General features: G+C 50.2%; 9 non-coding genes across 9 annotated transcripts; 1 reads left to right on the forward strand and 8 right to left on the reverse strand.

Moving 5' to 3' along the window:
* Window positions 1-308: 308 nt before the first annotated feature.
* On the forward strand, window positions 309-381 carry trnaa-agc (transfer RNA alanine (anticodon AGC)). The gene has a single exon. It is a non-coding gene; the product is annotated as a tRNA-Ala (tRNA).
* A 291-nt stretch (window positions 382-672) lies between these two features.
* trnaq-cug (transfer RNA glutamine (anticodon CUG)) lies at window positions 673-744 on the reverse strand. Its single transcript has one exon. It is a non-coding gene; the product is annotated as a tRNA-Gln (tRNA).
* Window positions 745-1,130: 386 nt separating this feature from the next.
* On the reverse strand, window positions 1,131-1,202 carry trnaq-cug (transfer RNA glutamine (anticodon CUG)). Its single transcript has one exon. It is a non-coding gene; the product is annotated as a tRNA-Gln (tRNA).
* Window positions 1,203-1,410: 208 nt separating this feature from the next.
* trnaq-uug (transfer RNA glutamine (anticodon UUG)) lies at window positions 1,411-1,482 on the reverse strand. Its single transcript has one exon. It is a non-coding gene; the product is annotated as a tRNA-Gln (tRNA).
* A 125-nt stretch (window positions 1,483-1,607) lies between these two features.
* On the reverse strand, window positions 1,608-1,680 carry trnaf-gaa (transfer RNA phenylalanine (anticodon GAA)). The gene has a single exon. It is a non-coding gene; the product is annotated as a tRNA-Phe (tRNA).
* A 98-nt stretch (window positions 1,681-1,778) lies between these two features.
* On the reverse strand, window positions 1,779-1,852 carry trnai-aau (transfer RNA isoleucine (anticodon AAU)). Its single transcript has one exon. It is a non-coding gene; the product is annotated as a tRNA-Ile (tRNA).
* Window positions 1,853-1,940: 88 nt separating this feature from the next.
* trnap-agg (transfer RNA proline (anticodon AGG)) lies at window positions 1,941-2,012 on the reverse strand. Its single transcript has one exon. It is a non-coding gene; the product is annotated as a tRNA-Pro (tRNA).
* A 1,304-nt stretch (window positions 2,013-3,316) lies between these two features.
* Window positions 3,317-3,389, reverse strand: trnaf-gaa (transfer RNA phenylalanine (anticodon GAA)). Its single transcript has one exon. It is a non-coding gene; the product is annotated as a tRNA-Phe (tRNA).
* Window positions 3,390-3,487: 98 nt separating this feature from the next.
* Window positions 3,488-3,561, reverse strand: trnai-aau (transfer RNA isoleucine (anticodon AAU)). The gene has a single exon. It is a non-coding gene; the product is annotated as a tRNA-Ile (tRNA).
* Window positions 3,562-5,000: the final 1,439 nt, after the last annotated feature.

Consider the following 5,000-nt stretch of genomic DNA (forward strand, 5'->3'; position numbering starts at 1 on the left):
AACTTGAGCTGATGTAAACTCTCACATAACACCCGCTGTCTTCTTTGCACACGAGGCAACTGAGCAATCATACCCCTAGACCAACGAGCCAACACACACACATCCTTCCTGCTGCTGCCTGGCCGCAAACATTTCCGTTTGCAAGGCTTAAAGCACAAAGGTTTAATTAAATGTACAACTAAACGGTCGCCAGTGCAAAGTTGCCGACACAGAGGAAATGCGGTCTCTTTGCTTTGTGGGCATTGGAAACCACGCTACAGCACTTTCACACATGCTGTGGGATGGACACCTTCTCACCACATCGTCGAGGGGAATTAGCTCAAATGGTAGAGCGCTCGCTTAGCATGCGAGAGGTAGCGGGATCGATGCCCGCATTCTCCACGCGGTGTACTGCCCTTTTATGCTCACTTCAAAGGGATGTTCAGTTTCACCGCCACATCAGCAGTTGCGCATCAGCTCTGTTTTTTCCCGCCCTTCCGCAAAACAAGTTAAAAAGTTTCCACCGAGATTTGAACGTGGATCGCTGGATTCAAAGCCCAGAGTGCTAACCATTGCACCATGGAACCACCACACGCTGGTCTCTGGTCGTCTGAGAGGCAGATAGCGATGAGGCTAGGTGGAATCAGAAAAGTTTTTTTCGGACGAGGTCCTGCGCACATTCCTGGCAAAAGCAGGTCCCACCGAGATTTGAACTCGGATCGCTGGATTCAGAGTCCAGAGTGCTAACCATTACACCATGGAACCTTGGCGTGGGTAGCCTTTTCCCACCGAGCAGCAGAGGTGTTTAGTCATTCAGCCCAGAAGCGCGACAGCAAAGAGCACGTGAAGCCTTTTCTTTTTAAGCCCATGTTTCCCCGATCTCGACTGGCTTTTAGAGTGCCAGTTTCACCGCCACATCAGCAGTTGCGCATCAGCTCTGTTTTTTCCCGCCCTTCCGCAAAACAAGTTAAAAAGTTTCCACCGAGATTTGAACTTGGATCGCTGGATTCAAAGCCCAGAGTGCTAACCATTGCACCATGGAACCACCACACGCTGGTCTCTGGTCGTCTGAGAGGCAGATAGCGATGAGGCTAGGTGGAATCAGAAAAGTTTTTTTCGGACGAGGTCCTGCGCACATTCCTGGCAAAAGCAGGTCCCACCGAGATTTGAACTCGGATCGCTGGATTCAGAGTCCAGAGTGCTAACCATTACACCATGGAACCTTGGCGTGGGTAGCCTTTTCCCACCGAGCAGCAGAGGTGTTTAGTCATTCAGCCCAGAAGCGCGACAGCAAAGAGCACGTGAAGCCTTTTCTTTTTAAGCCCATGTTTCCCCGATCTCGACTGGCTTTTAGAGTGCCAGTTTCACCGCCACATCAGCAGTTGCGCATCAGCTCTGTTTTTTCCCGCCCTTCCGCAAAACAAGCTAAAAAGGTTCCACCGAGATTTGAACTCGGATCGCTGGATTCAAAGCCCAGAGTGCTAACCATTACACCATGGAACCACCACACGCTGGTCTCTGGCCGTCTGAGAGGCAGATAGTGATGAGGCTAGGTGGAATCAGGTTAACAGGAGATGACGTTTGCTCACTGGAGACCCTCGACCAAAAACACAGGAACCAGGTTGCTCTGCCGAAACCCGGGATTGAAACAGGGACCTTTAGATCTTCAGTCTAACGCTTTCCCAACTGAGCTATTTCGGCCAGGTCTACTGGCAAATGGTTTGTCCAGCAGGGATTTCTGGGAGACCGCCCGTCACTTTCGAGGTGAGCAGAGCTGAGGGTCCCAGAGAGCAAAAGTGTGGCCAGTACGGGGATCGAACCCACGACCTTGGCGTTATTAGCACCACGCTCTAACCAACTGAGCTAACCGGCCCCGCTCTGACTCCTTTTATCCCCAATTTCCCAGGAATATCCTAGTTGCCCTAGTCAGCTTGAAGAGATTAAAAGCAAAGCCTGAGAACGGGCTCGTCCGGGATTTGAACCCGGGACCTCTCGCACCCTAAGCGAGAATCATACCCCTAGACCAACGAGCCAACACACACATGTCCTTCCTGCTGCTGCCTGGCCGAAAACATTTCCGTTTGCCAGGCTTAAAGCACAAAGGTTTAATTAAATGTACAACTAAACGGTAGCCAGTGCAAAGTTGCCGACACAGAGGAAATACGGTCTCTTTGCTTTGTGAGAACTTGACCTACAAAAAACGCTAGTACATATGGGCGTATGCCAAATCGATTGACCTGATGCCTGATAGGTTACAAGTTACTGGTGCCCTCCTTATGAGAACAAAATCCACATTCGATCAAAGTCGGAAGCTATTGCAGATGCTCGATGGTGTTTTAAAAGAGTCTCATGCTCTACCGACTGAGCTAGCCGGGCAGCCGCTGTGAGCTGCTTGGGGCTGGTCGCGGTTTTTATCCGTGCCTAAATTGCGCCCGTCATCCGGAGCCTCACATTTCGCACAGGCTTGGCATAGCGTCTCGCGGGTAAAGTCAGGGTTAAGCCTAGAGCCAGGCTCAGAGTGTACTTTGTTTGTTTAAGCCATATATGTTGTTGGGGGATACAATTTCACCCAGTAGAGCAGGCCAGTAATATGCACAATCACAACCCGGAGCTAAAGTTCCGTTTCGGGTCTGTCAAACCGGAACTTGACCTACAAAAAACGCTAGTACATATGGGCGTATGCCAAATCGATTGACCTGATGCCTGATAGGTTACAAGTTACTGGTGCCCTCCTTATGAGAACAAAATCCACATTCGATCAAAGTCGGAAGCTATTGCAGATGCTCGATGGTGTTTTAAAAGGAGTTTTGAGCAGGACCTCTCTGGAACACAGGCCTCCACCACCCGGAACAAAACATGAACATTCCATGCACGCGCCACAGCAAACTTGAGCTGATGTAAACTCTCACATAACACCCGCTGTCTTCTTTGCACACGAGGCAACTGAGCAATCATACCCCTAGACCAACGAGCCAACACACACACATCCTTCCTGCTGCTGCCTGGCCGCAAACATTTCCGTTTGCAAGGCTTAAAGCACAAAGGTTTAATTAAATGTACAACTAAACGGTAGCCAGTGCAAAGTTGCCGACACAGAGGAAATACGGTCTCTTTGCTTTGTGGGCATTGGAAACCACGCTGCAGCACTTTCACACATGCTGTGGGATGGACACCTTCTCACCACATCGCGAGGGGAATTACACCATGGAACCACCACACGCTGGTCTCTGGCCGTCTGAGAGGCAGATAGTGATGAGGCTAGGTGGAATCAGGTTAACAGGAGATGACGTTTGCTCACTGGAGACCCTCGACCAAAAACACAGGAACCAGGTTGCTCTGCCGAAACCTGGGATCGAACCAGGGACCTTTAGATCTTCAGTCTAACGCTCTCCCAACTGAGCTATTTCGGCCAGGTCTACTGGCAAATGGTTTGTCCAGCAGGGATTTCTGGGAGACCGCCCGTCACTTTCGAGGTGAGCAGAGCTGAGGGTCCCAGAGAGCAAAAGTGTGGCCAGTACGGGGATCGAACCCACGACCTTGGCGTTATTAGCACCACGCTCTAACCAACTGAGCTAACCGGCCCCGCTCTGACTCCTTTTATCCCCAATTTCCCGGGAATATCCTAGTTGCCCTAGTCAGCTTGAAGAGATTAAAAGCAAAGCCTGAGAACGGGCTCGGCCGGGATTTGAACCCGGGACCTCTCGCACCCTAAGCGAGAATCATACCCCTAGACCAACGAGCCAACACACACATGTCCTTCCTGCTGCTGCCTGGCCGAAAACATTTCCGTTTGCCAGGCTTAAAGCACAAAGGTTTAATTAAAAGTACAACTAAACGGTAGCCAGTGCAAAGTTGCCGACACAGAGGAAATACGGTCTCTTTGCTTTGTGAGAACTTGACCTACAAAAAACGCTAGTACATATGGGCGTATGCCAAATCGATTGACCTGATGCCTGATAGGTTACAAGTTACTGGTGCCCTCCTTATGAGAACAAAATCCACATTCGATCAAAGTCGGAAGCTATTGCAGATGCTCGATGGTGTTTTAAAAGGAGTTTTGAGCAGGACCTCTCTGGAACACAGGCCTCCACCACCCGGAACAAAACATGAACATTCCATGTGAGCGCTCACTTACGCGCCACAGCAAACTTGGCAGAAGCAGGTCCCGCCGAGATTTGAACTCGGATCGCTGGATTCAGAGTAGATACGCTAATAGATACGCCCAACGTGGGGCTCGAACCCACGACCCTGAGATTAAGAGTCTCATGCTCTACCGACTGAGCTAGCCGGGCAGCCGCTGTGAGCTGCTTGGGGCTGGTCGCGGTTTTTATCCGTGCCTAAATTGCGCCCGTCATCCGGAGCCTCACATTTCGCACAGGCTTGGCATAGCGTCTCGCGGGTAAAGTCAGGGTTAAGCCTAGAGCCAGGCTCAGAGTGTACTTTGTTTGTTTAAGCCATATATGTTGTTGGGGGATACAATTTCACCCAGTAGAGCAGGCCAGTAATATGCACAATCACAACCCGGAGCTAAAGTTCCGTTTCGGGTCTGTCAAACCGGAACTTGACCTACAAAAAACGCTAGTACATATGGGCGTATGCCAAATCGATTGACCTGATGCCTGATAGGTTACAAGTTACTGGTGCCCTCCTTATGAGAACAAAATCCACATTCGATCAAAGTCGGAAGCTATTGCAGATGCTCGATGGTGTTTTAAAAGGAGTTTTGAGCAGGACCTCTCTGGAACACAGGCCTCCACCACCCGGAACAAAACATGAACATTCCATGCACGCGCCACAGCAAACTTGAGCTGATGTAAACTCTCACATAACACCCGCTGTCTTCTTTGCACACGAGGCAACTGAGCAATCATACCCCTAGACCAACGAGCCAACACACACACATCCTTCCTGCTGCTGCCTGGCCGCAAACATTTCCGTTTGCAAGGCTTAAAGCACAAAGGTTTAATTAAATGTACAACTAAACGGTAGCCAGTGCAAAGTTGCCGACACAGAGGAAATAC

The sequence above is a fragment of the Rhinichthys klamathensis genome, unplaced genomic scaffold (assembly GCF_029890125.1).
Source record: "Rhinichthys klamathensis goyatoka isolate OS25496 unplaced genomic scaffold, OSU_Roscu_1.1 h1tg000176l_1, whole genome shotgun sequence".
NCBI lineage: Eukaryota > Metazoa > Chordata > Actinopteri > Cypriniformes > Leuciscidae > Rhinichthys > Rhinichthys klamathensis.